This window comes from Salvelinus sp. IW2-2015, linkage group LG10 (genome assembly GCF_002910315.2).
Source record: "Salvelinus sp. IW2-2015 linkage group LG10, ASM291031v2, whole genome shotgun sequence".
NCBI classification, from domain to species: Eukaryota; Metazoa; Chordata; class Actinopteri; order Salmoniformes; family Salmonidae; genus Salvelinus; species Salvelinus sp. IW2-2015.
In genome coordinates, this window is record NC_036850.1 from 2,234,241 (window position 1) to 2,246,924 (window position 12,684).

Sequence of the window (12,684 nt, forward strand, 5' to 3'; positions counted from 1 at the left end):
TAACCTAAATCTATTAACGTTTTACATTAATTAATTTAACCTGCTGCGTAAGTTCTCTTGAACTYCTACAAAAAGTAACTTCTGTCCYTAGCTATAGGTTTTGTATGTCAAGCTGCCTCACGCTAAAGAAACAGGAGATAGGCTCCTGCCCATATGGACCGTTCTGGCTCAGACAAAGCTCACTTACTTACTCAACCACCTATAAAATCCAATCTAACAAACAAAGCCCTAGTTAAAACACCGCTCTATCACCGCAACAATCAAAAAATATGTAACTTTCTCTTTGGAATAGCGGGGATAGAGTGCTGTCTGAAACTCGGCAGTGAGCCCCTTACATTTTTTTTTCAAGACAGCCTCTGCCGCTCTTTTGGCACGGTGTGAGTGATACATACCTCTGTTTCATGCAGTGCACCAGAGCAGTTATTCCACTGTCGGGACAAATAGTAATGCATATTAATATATGTTAATTGCGTGCAAATAATCACACACGCACACACACAAACACACACTATTAGAAGGTATGGCACCTTTCACTATATGAGGTTTATAGAGATGAAACACAGGTCACAATAATGATACACAGTATTCAACACAGCATAGGCTATCCAATCATTTCAGATATTACAGAAAGGCTACTTACCGAGGCTCTTCATGATTCCTAGGAAAAGACATGAAACCTGAATAAATGTTACGTTAACCGAGACACATCAAACCGATCAAGCAAAGCTCTCAACTAGAGGTCGACCGATTAATCGGAATGGCCGATTAATTAGGGCCGATTTCGAGTTGTTTCATAACTAATCAGATTTTTTTTACACCTTTATTTAACTAGGCAAGTCAGTTAAGAGCATATTCTTATTTTCAATGACGGCCTAGGAACGGTGGGTTAACTGCCTTGTTCAGGGCAGAGAACAGATGTTTTACCTTGTCAGCTCGGGGATTCAATCTTGCAACCTTACAGTTAACTAGTCCAACGCTCTACCACTGCCTCTCATTGCACTCCACGAGGAGCCTGCTTGTTACGCGAATGCATAAGAAGCCAAGATAAGTTGCTAACTAGCATTAAACTTATCTTAAAAAAACACAATCAATCAATCATATAATCACTAGTTAACTACACATGGTTGATGATATTACTAGTTTATCTACGGTGTCCTGCGTTGCATATAATCGATGCGGTGCGCATTTGCGAAAAGGACTGCGTTGCTCCAACGTGTACCTAACCATAACATCATTGCCTTTCTTAAAATCAATACACAAGTATATATTTTTAAACCTGCATATTTAGTTAATATTGCCTGCTAACATGAATTTTTTAACTAGGTAAATTGTGTCACTTCTCTTGCAACAGAGTCAGGGTATATGCAGCAGTTTGGGCCGCCTGGCTCGTTGTGAACTGTGTGAAGACTATTTCTTCCTAACAAAGACAGCCAACTTCGCCAAACGGGGATGATTTACAAAAAGGCATTTGCAAAAAAAGCAACAATCGTTGACAAATGCATTTCTTAAAATCAATACACAGAAGTATATATTTTTAAACCTGCATATTTAGCTAAAAGAAATCCAGGTTAGCAGGCAATATTACCAGGTGAAATTGTGTCACTCTTCTTGCTTCATTGCACACAGAGTCAGGGTAAATGCAACAGTTTGGGCCACCTGGCTCGTTGGAACTAATTTGCCAGAATTTTACGTAACTATGACATAACATTGAAGGTTGTACAATGTAACAGCAAAATTTAGACTTAGGGATGCCACCCGTTAGATAAAATACGAACGGTTCCGTATTTCACTGAAATAATAAAACGTTTTGTTTTCGAAATGATAGCTTCCGGATCTCGACCATATTAATGACCAAAGGCTCGTATTTCTGTGTGTTATTATGTTATAATTAAGTCTATGATTTGATATGAAGAGCAGTCTGAGGCGGTGGTAGGCAGCAACAGCTCGTAAGCATTCATTCAAACAGCATTTGCTGTGCTTCAAGCATTGAGCTGTTTATGACTTCAAGCCTATCAACTCCTGAGATTAGGCTGGTGTTACCGATGTGAAATGGCTAGCTAGTTGAGCGGGTGCGAGCTAATAGCGTTTCAAACGTCACTCGCTCTGAGACTTGGAGTAGTTGTTCCCGTGAGATTTTGTGAAGCGATGGGTAACGATGCTTCGAGGGTGGCTGTTGTCGATGTGTTCCTGGTTCGACCCCCAGGTAGGGGCGAGGAGAGGGACGGAAGCTATACTGTTACACTGGCAATACTAAAGTGCCTATAAGAACATCCAATAGTCAAAGGTATATGAAATACAAATGGTATAGCGAGAAATAGTCTATAAATACATATTAACTACAACCTAAAACTCTTACCTTGGAATATTGAAGCTCATGTTAAAGGAACCACCAGCTTTCATATGTTCTGAGCAGGAACTTAAACGTTAGCTTTTTTACATGGCACATATTGCAAATTTACTTTCTTCTCCAACACTTTGTTTTTGCATTATTTAAACCAAATTGAACATGTGCAAAAGTTGTATAACACCAGATATTCTAACAAGCGTGTTCCAAGTTTGGTTTAGTTTAGCTTCCATGCAAATAATCACACACACAGTTTGCTGAGRTTTCAGCACAAACTACTCCTGTTTGATTACATCATCCCAGATGTTTGTCACTATAATGAACATTTAGACAAGACATCTGCCAGTAAATTTACCACAAATGGAACTTTTTAATTCATTTAAGATATTCATATAAATCATTCATAATAGTTTAACTTATGAGAACAGGGTAATATTTGTACATGTGTCCTTTTTGGCACCTGTACCATCCTGAAATATTGAGCAATTACTTTAGGTTATTAGGTTATTTACAGAATGTTGACCTACCTGCTCCTAAAACACTGCTGGATTACAATCTGACATAGCAATGTTTGTGCCTGTACAATATCTTAGTGTACACGTGTCTTACACTGAAAACCGGAAGCATCTACCTGTAAGTAAGGGGAAGTACCCAAACCGTTCTACAAAAATGTTTTATTGTGCTAATCAGGTTTGATTGAATTGACATGTGTAATAACACACTGATAATCAAGTCAGTTCTTTGATCACAAAATACAACATGGAAATGAATAGCCCATCAGAATTGTGAGGCACACAAAAGAGCCAACAGCCAACTCTGAAAATATTATTCATGACTCACTATACTCTATGAAAAATCTATGAAAAAGACCACATGCATAAAAGCTCCCACATACGGAAGCACGCACACAGTTACAGACCTCTATCCACAATGACTGAATTCCAGCCTTTTGAAAGCAGTGTAACAAGTTGTGAGGTAACACTGCCCCACAGTGGCCACATGCTTTAAGTGCAGAATGCTCGAAATCGTTCATTAAAATCATTGACTTGGATTCTGGAATAGGTTAATGACCCAGTTCAATCAAAATCATTTTTTAAGTATCTTCCCTGTGGAAATCTCACTTTTAAAAGTTAATATTCTGCTAACTCATACCCAAATTATCTTGTTGACTCATTTCATACCCATTTTTGTGGCCAAAGCATAAATTGGAGAGAWAAAAAACGCTTTAAAAACCCCACTTCAAACTTCTATCTRAAACAGATTGTTTAAAAATGCTTGCTATTTCCTCATGAAGTAGGATGTAATACTCCTCAGGAGGATGAGCTGGCCAATCAGTGGTCTATTGGAGGATGAGCTGGCCAATCAGTGGTCTACTCGCATTAATATTTTCAATGACCGGTATTCGCCCACACCTTTCTGTTGTTGGGGTACTCCCACACCATTATAATACAGAAAAGCTGGTTTTCAAAATACTTGATTCACATTCTTTGGAAGGAAAACTATTTCACTCATATTGTAATTCATTCTAGGTCATATTTCATAGAAATCTGTAAAAACTGGGCATTTACTTTAATAGTTGCATCTACAATCAATCAACCAATCAAATGTATTTATAAATCTCTTTTTACATCAGCCAATGTCACAAAGTGCTATACAGAAGCCCAGCCTAAAACCCCAAACAGCAAGCAATGCAGATGTAGAAGCAGATGTAGAAGACAGGAACCTAGTAAGAAACCTAGAGAGGATCCAGGCTATGAGGTGTGGCCAGTCCACTTCTGGCTGTGCCGGGTGGACATTATAACAGTACATGGCCAAGATGTTCAAATGTTCATAGATGACGAGCAGGGTCAAATAATAATAATGACAGAGGTTGTAGAGGGTGCAACAGGTCAGCACCTCAGGAGTAAATGTCAGTTAGCTTTTCATAGCCAATCATTCAGAGTTAGAGACAGCAGGTGCGGTAGAGAGAGAGTCAAAAACAGCAGGTCCGGGACAAGGTAGCAGGTCCGGTGAACAGGTCAGGTTTCGATAGCCGCAGTCAGAACAGTTGAAACTGGAGCAGCAGCACGACTAGGTGGACTGGGGATAGCAAGGAGTCACCAGGCCAGGTAGTCCTGAGGCATGGTCCTAGGGCTTAGGTTCTCAGAAAAAGAGAGAGAGAGAGAGAGAAAGAGAGAGAGAGGACACTGGATAAGACAGGAGAAATACTCCAGATATAACAGACTGACCCTAGCCCCCCGACATAAACTATTGCAGCATAATTACTGGAGGCTGAGACAGGAGGGGTCAGGAGACACTGTGGCCCCGTCCAACGATACCCCCGGACAGGGCCAACAAGGCAGGATATAACCCCACACACTTTGCCAAAGCACAGCCCTCACACCACTAGAGGGATTTCTTAAAACCACCAATTTACCTACTCGGCCTTGAGACAAGAACGAACATCTCCCCCACGGCACGAACCCGAGGTGGGGCGCCAACCCGGACAGGAAGATCACGTCAGTGACTCAACCCACTCAAGTGACGCACCCTTCCTAGGGATGGCATGGAAGAGCACCAGTAAGCCAGTGACTGAGGCCCCGTAATAGGGTTAGAGGCAGAGAATCGCAGTGGAGAGAGGGGAACCGGCCAGGCAGAGACAGCAAGGGCGGTTCGTCGCTCCAATGCCTTTCCGTTCACCTTCACACCCCTGAGCCAGACTACACTCAATCATAGGACCTACTGAAGAGATGAGTCTTCAATAAGACTTAAAGGTCGAGACCGAGTCTGCGTCTCTCACATAGATAGGCAGACTATTCCACAAAAATTGAGCTCTATAGGAGAAAGCCCTGCCCCCAGCTGTTTGCTTAGAAATTCTAGGGACAATTAGGAGCCCTGCAACTTGTGACCGTAGTGTACGMGTAGGTATGTACGGCAGGACCAAATCGGAAAGATAGGTAGGAGCAAGCCCATGTCATGCTTTGTGGGTTAGCAGTAAAACCTTCCTTAACAGGAAGCCAGTGTAGGGAGGCTAGCAATGGAGTAATATGATCAATATTTTGGGTTCTAGTCAAGATTCTAGCAACAATGTTTAGCACTAACTGAAGTTTATTTAGTTTTTATCCGGGTAGCCGGAAAGTAGAGCATTGCAGTAGTATAATCTAGAAGTGACAAAAGCATGGATGAAATTTTCTGCCACATTTTTTAACAGAAAGTTTCAGATTTTTTCAATGTTAATTAGATGGAAAAAAGCTGTCCTTGAAACAGTCTTGATATGTTGGTCAAAAGAGACAACAGGGTCCAGAGTAACGCAGAGGTTCTTCACAGTTTTATTTGAGACGACTGTACAACAATCAAGATTAATTGTCAGGTCCAACAGAAGATCTCTTTGTTTCTTGGGACCTAGAACAAGCATCTCTGTTTTGTCCGGGTTTAAAAGTTTTTTTAAAATCCACTTCCTTATTTCTGAAACACTGGCTTCCAGGGAGTGCAATTTTGGGGCTTCACCGTGTTTCATCGAAATGTACAGCTGTGTATTGTCCGCATAGCAGTGAAAGTTAACATTATGTTTCCGAATGACATCACCAAGAGGTAAAATATATAGTGAAAACAATAGTGGTCCTAAAACGGAACCTTGAGGAACACTGAAATGTACAGTTGATTTGTCAGAGGACAAATCATCCACAGAGACAAACTGATATCTTTCCGACAGATAACATCTAAACCAGGCCAGAACTTGTCCGTGTAGATCAATTTGGGTTTTCAATCTCTCCYAAAGAATGTGGCGATTGATGGTATCAAAAGCAGCACTAAGATCTAGGAGCAAGAGGCTACATACAGAGCCTTGGTCTCACGCCATTGAAAGGTAATTTACCACCTTCACGAGTGCAGTCTCAGTGCTATGATGGGGTCTAAAACCAGACTGAAGCGTTTTGTATACATTGTTTGTCTTCAAGAAGGCAGTGAGTTTCTGCACAACAGGTTTTTCAAAATTGTTATAGAGGAATGGGAGATTCGATATAGGCCGATAGTTTTTTATAAATTATGGGTCAAGGTTTGGCTTTTTCAAGAGAGGCTTTATTACTGCCACTTTTAGTGAGTTTGGTATACATCCGGTGGATAGGGAGCCGTTTACAATGCTCAACATAGGAGGGCCAAGTACAGGAATCAGCTCTTTCAGTAGTTTAGTTGGAATAGGGTCCAGTATGCAGCTGGAAGGTTTAGAGGCCATGACTATTTTCATCAATGTGTCAAGAGATATAGTATTAAAATACTTCAGTGTCTCCCTTGATCCTAGGTCCTGGCAGTGTTGTGCAGACTCAGGACAACTGAGCTTTGAAGACATACACAGATTTAAAGAGGAGTCTGTAATTTGCTTTCTAATGATAATGATCTATTTGTCAAAGAAGTTAATGAATTCATCACTGCTGAAGTAAAAGCCATCTTCTCTTGGGGAATGCTGCTTTTTAGTTAGCTTTGCGACAATATCAAAAATAAATGTTGGATTGTTCTTATTCTCATCAATTAACTTGGAAAAATAGGATGATCGAGCAGCAGTGAGGGCTCTTCGATACTGCACGGTACTGTCTTTCCAAGCTAATCGGAGGACTTTCAGTTTGGTGTAGCGCCATTTCCGTTCCAATTTTATGGAAGCTTGCTTCAGGGCTCAGGTATTTTCTGTATACCAGGGAGCTAGTTTCTTATGACAAAAGTTTTTTGTTTTTAGGGGTGCGACTGCATCTAGGGTGTTATGCAAGGTAAAGTTTAGTTCCTCAGTTAGGTGGTTAACCGATTGTTATAGTCTGACGTCCTTGGCTAGGTGGAGGGAGTCTGGAAGGGCATCTAGGAATCTTTGGGTTGTCAGAGAATTTATAGAACGGCTTTTGATGACCCTTGGTTGGGGTCTGAGAAGAATATTTGTTGCGATAGCAAACGTAAAAAATGGTGGTCCGATAGTCCAGGATTATGAGAAAAAGCATTAAGATCCACAATATTTGTTCCACAGGACAAAACTAAGTCCAGAGTATGACTGTGATTGTGAGTAGGTCCGGAAACATGTTGGACAAAACCCACTGAGTCAATAGCTCCGAAAGCCTTTTTGAGTGGGTCTGTGGACTTTTCCATGTGAATATTAAAGTCACCAAAAATGTGAATATTATCTGACATGACTACAAGGTCCAATAGGAATTCAGGGAACTCAGTGGGGAACGCTGTACACAGCCCAGGAGGCTTGTAACCAGTAGCTATAAAAAATGATTGAGTAGGCTGCATAGATTTCATGATCAGAAGCTCAAAAGATGAAAACGCAGTCAATTTATTGTTGGAAATTGAAGCTATAGTGATCTTGGTGTTATTTAATGTAAATGTAATCACTTTTTTTGTGAATGTGGATTCCTCTCTGTCAAAGAAAATAGAGATAACAGATGGAAATCTTTTGAATTACATTAGGGACATGTCTCTTCTCTGCTTTAGTTTGATCCTGTAACGATCGTCTGTGGTGGTAGAAGGATCGGACCAAAGCGCAGCGTGGTAAGTGTTCATGTCTTTAATATAAATCCAAAAACTGAACACAGGAACAAAAACAATAAACGATGATCAAACGAAACAGTACCGTGTGGCGACAAACACTGACACGGAAACAAACACTCACAAACCAAAAGTGAAACCCAGGCTACCTAAGTATGATTCTCAATCAGGGACAACGATTGACAGCTGCCTCTGATTGAGAATCATACCAGGCCGAACACAAAACCCCAACATAGAAAAACACACATAGACTGCCCACCCCAACTCACGCCCTGACCATACTAAATAAAGACAAAACAAAGGAAATAAGGTCAGAACGTGACAGATCCTCCTGATGTAATGGAGGTGATGGAGGTAATTGGTAACTTAAACATATCAGCAGCAGGTCATGACGAGATTGGTGCCTCTATGGTGAAATCACTGTTACGACTACTGAGCCTCTAACATACAGTGCCTTRGGAAAGTATTCAAACCCCTTTACTTTATGCACATTTTGTTACGTTACAGCCATATTCTAAAATGTATTAAAACAAATGCTCAGCAATCTACGCACAATACCCCATAATGACAAAGCAAAACAGGTTTTTAGATTTTTTTTGCAAATGTATTACAAAAAAAAWATATATATACCTTATTTACATAGTATTTGCTATGAGATTCYAAATTGAGGCACTGTATATCTACACCAAATCTATAAAAKAAAATAGYAAAAAAAGAAGGAAGGGAAGCGCTGCTAAGGTACACAATAGTACATTTTGGTAGATAGGTGTTCTTTGGTAAAATGATGCAAAATGGTATTGTTCCTAAAGATTAGAAAATTTACAAATGTATCCCCCTCTATAAATCTGGGAATCAAATATTTTTTACCAATGATCACTCAATATCTGTACTACCATGTTTTTCTAAAGTCCTAGAATAAATTGTGTATAAGAGAATGTTGAAACATTTAAATCGACACTTTATTCTATATGAGCACCAATATGGTTTTCTTAAAAACTACTGCACATATATGGCTCTTTTGCTACTTGTGGATCAAATCTTTACAGGCAATGACTACGCTCTTGGCATCTTTTTAGATTTTTCCAAAGCGTTTGACACCGTAAATCATGAAATATTACTTTTTAAATCACATTATTACAGTTTTCATATATATAATTGGCTATATAGTTGCGTTTATGATAGAGAACAATTTGTTTATGCAAACGGCTGTGCATCTACCAGGGCCAAGATAACCTGTGGCGTGACACATGGTTTGATAATTTTTTCTTTTTTTTTCTCTTTGTTATTCCTAATCTATATCAATGACCTTGCTGCTGTATCTTCTACCGTACTTCCCATTCTCTTTGCTGATGATAACAATTTGACTTTATCACACAAGAATGTTGATTCTCTAATTAATGAAGCCAACTCAGGCATGGCCACATTTTCTGAATGGTTCCAGATAAACAAATTATCTTTAAATGTTAAAAAATCCAACTTTATGGTATTCACTAGTAAGAATAAGAAATATTGTAAATAAAATATCTCAATTGGTGGGAATGAAATGGAACACCTCACTACATTCCTCTGAGATTTAATTGATGAAAAGTTATCATGGAAAGATCATAATCAATTTGTCTGCAGCAAAGTTAGGAAATCTGTTGGTATCATCGGAAAGATTAGTTTGAAGTTTGTGGAAATGTGAAATTAATGTAGGAGAATATAACACATTCGATCTGGTAAAAGATAATACAAAGAAAAACACATGCGTTTTTTTGTTTATTTTTTGTTCCATCGTCTTTGAAATGCAAGAGAAAGGCCACAATGTATTATTACAGCCCGGGCACAATTTAGATTTTGGCCACTAAATGGCAGCAGTGTATGTGCAACGTTTTAGACTGATCCAATGACCCATTGCATTTCTGTTCAAAATGTTTTATCAAGTCTGCCCAAATGTGCCTAATTGGTTTATTAATACATTTAAGTTCATAACTGTGGACTCTCCTCAAACAATAGCATGGTATTCTTTCACTGTAATAGCTACTGTAAACTGGACAGTGCAGTTCTGCCCATATCAAATATGTCTATGTCCTGGGCAATTTTCTTGTTAATTACAACCTCATGCTAATCACATTAGCGCTTGTTAGCTCAACCGTCCCACGGGGGGACACCGGTCATGTAGAGGTAAAAAAAATAATCTATATCTTGTCTATTTACGATATTAATGTGCACCAATTATGCACAATTATGAACCAATTATACACTAAAAGAGAGGCTTTTATTCTCTATTTTGGTTTGGCCAGGGTGTGACTAGGGTGGGCATTCTAGTTTCTTTATTTCTATGTTTTCTGTTTCTATGTTTGGCCCAAGGTATGGTTCTCAATCAGGGACAGCTGTCTATCGTTGTCTCTGATTGGGAATCATACTTAAGCAGCCTGTTTTTCCACCTTAGTTGTGGGTAGTTGTCTTCGTTAATGCATGTATAGCCTTACGGAGCTTCACGTTCTTTTTTTTGTTGTTGTTGTTGTTTATTGATTGTTGGCGACATTTCAAAATAAAGGAAAATGTACGCTCACCACGCTGCACCTTGGTCGGTCATTTCACCCTGACGATGTTCGTGAACCAATACCTTAGCTCCAGGAAACAAAGTATACAGGTATTTTGGACTTCCACCGATCTATCTTTGGAGCTTCCATAATAATGTTGATGGCTGTTGTCCATTTTGAACCAGAGCCCTCAGCCCAACCCTAGCCCAATCAGGGCTCCTCTAACTCGCCCCCCCCACAAATGATAGGATAGCAAGACCACCGTAGACCCAGTGAAGCAGAACCCACCTTAGTCCCCGCGATGCCATCACAAGTTGCCGATACCGAAGGAACCTCCGATGCTCCATGTGAAGATGGAGCTGGACGTCAGGCTCCAGAGCAGCGAAGCTATTCGATGTCTGCAGCCCATTCATGAATCCCTTCACAACAGAGGGTCAGAAAGTGGCGAGGTGTCTCCCGGTCGGCCAGCCAGGTCCAGGATAGGATCATCCCGCGATCGCAACAATCGCTTCATACTCGTTGCCAAACCACTGGCTCCAGGTCATCTACAAGACCCTGCTAGGTAAAGTCCCCCTTATCTCAGCTCACTGGTCCACCACCGTAGCACGCGCTCCAGCAGGTATATCTCAATGGTCACCCCCAAAGCCAGTTCCTCTTTGGCCGCCTCTCCTTCCAGTTTCCTGCTGCCAATGACTGGAACGAATACAAAAATTTTCCTGAACACTGGAAACACTTATCTCCCTCACTAGCTTTAAGCACCAGCTGTCAGAGCAGCTCACAGATCACTGCACCTGTACATAGCCCATCTATAAATAGCCCAAACAACTACCTCTTCCCCTACTGTATTTATTTATTTTGCTCCTTTGCACCCCAGTATTTCTACTTTGCACATTCATCTAGTGCAAATCTACCATTCCAGTTGTTTACTTGCTATATTGTATTCACTTAGCCACCATGGCCTATTTATTGCATTTACCTCCCTTATCTCACCTAATTTGCTCACATTGTTTATAGACTTCTTTTTCTACTGTATTATTGACTGTATGTTTATTTTACTCCATGTGTAACTCTGTGTTGTTGTATGTGTCGAACTGCTTTGCTTTATCTTGGCCAGGTCGCAGTTGTAAATGAGAACTTGTTCTCAACTTGCCTACCTGGTTAAATAAAGGTGAAAAAAAATCTAGCATTTCACACGTTATCCAGATACTGACTGTTAGCACTTGGTGGTCTATAGCAGCTTCCCACCAGAATGGGCTTTAGGTGAGGCAGATGAACCTGTAGCCATATTACTTCAACAGTATTTAACATGAGATCCTCTCTAAGCTTTACAGGAATGTGGTTCTGAATATAAACAGCAACACCTCCACCATTGGCACTTTTATATTTTCTGTAAATGTTATAACCTTGTATTGCTACCACTGTATCATCAAAGGTATTATCTAAGTGAMTCTCAGAGATAGGAAMAATATGAATGTCATCTGTTACTAGCAAATMAGTTAGCTACATATGTTAACGTGGGCTATTTTGAGCACTTTTCTTCTGGGATGCTTACTTGTTTTCATWMCTTTAKTGGAAAATTTAGCAGATGTAGATATGCTKATGTTATTTATYMTAGTGCAGGGTGAGCTGCACACAGTGGAKTTCCTCCTAGACACACTGTCTCAGTGCTAACYGTATAAATCTGGTTCATAGGCACATGATTACTGRATACAATAGCTGTAGGATCAGCAGAGGCATTTGGGGCTGTTAGAGGGACATAAATTAGGTTACTTACATTGTGTCTACCAACAGCCCTGGTGTAATGTACAATTGCTGAAGCATTATGACAACTCTGCATCACAATGGTAGGGATTAGCTGAGCTGGACTTGGGTCATTGATAAGTCATTGTCTCAACGCAGCCTTATAATGCTGTGAAAGGATCCAGGAACACAAATGATTTGGGTGGATCCCATCCTCCTTATAAAACGTGGTTTGTTTCCAAAAGGTGTCGAAATTGTCAACAAAAGTTACACACATTTAGCAGCAATAATCACTAAGCCAGTTGTGAAGAGAAAGAATCCTGCTAAAGTGTCCAATGTCACAATTCACAGAGGGCACAGGGCCAGATATGATGGGTCAGTCAGATGGGTCAATCAGCTCTTTAAAATCCAGATTCAACTGTTCAGAGCTGCCCATCATAATGTCATTAGAATCCACATGGACTACAATAGAATCGATTTCCCATGTCCCGACGTAGTACATTCAGGAGTCATTAACTCGAGGTTACCTTCGCAGGTATTCACCCACTTGCTGTTTTTCCTATTTTGTTA

At 40.2% G+C, this 12,684-nt stretch overlaps 1 long non-coding RNA gene across 1 annotated transcript; it reads right to left on the bottom strand.

Annotated features, from left to right (window-relative positions):
- Positions 1-392: 392 nt before the first annotated feature.
- LOC111969552 (uncharacterized) lies at positions 393-3,013 on the bottom strand. Its single transcript, XR_002877998.2, has 3 exons — positions 2,872-3,013; positions 641-658; positions 393-428 (listed from the first exon to the last, which is right to left on the bottom strand). It is a non-coding gene; the product is annotated as an uncharacterized lncRNA (long non-coding RNA).
- Positions 3,014-12,684: the final 9,671 nt, after the last annotated feature.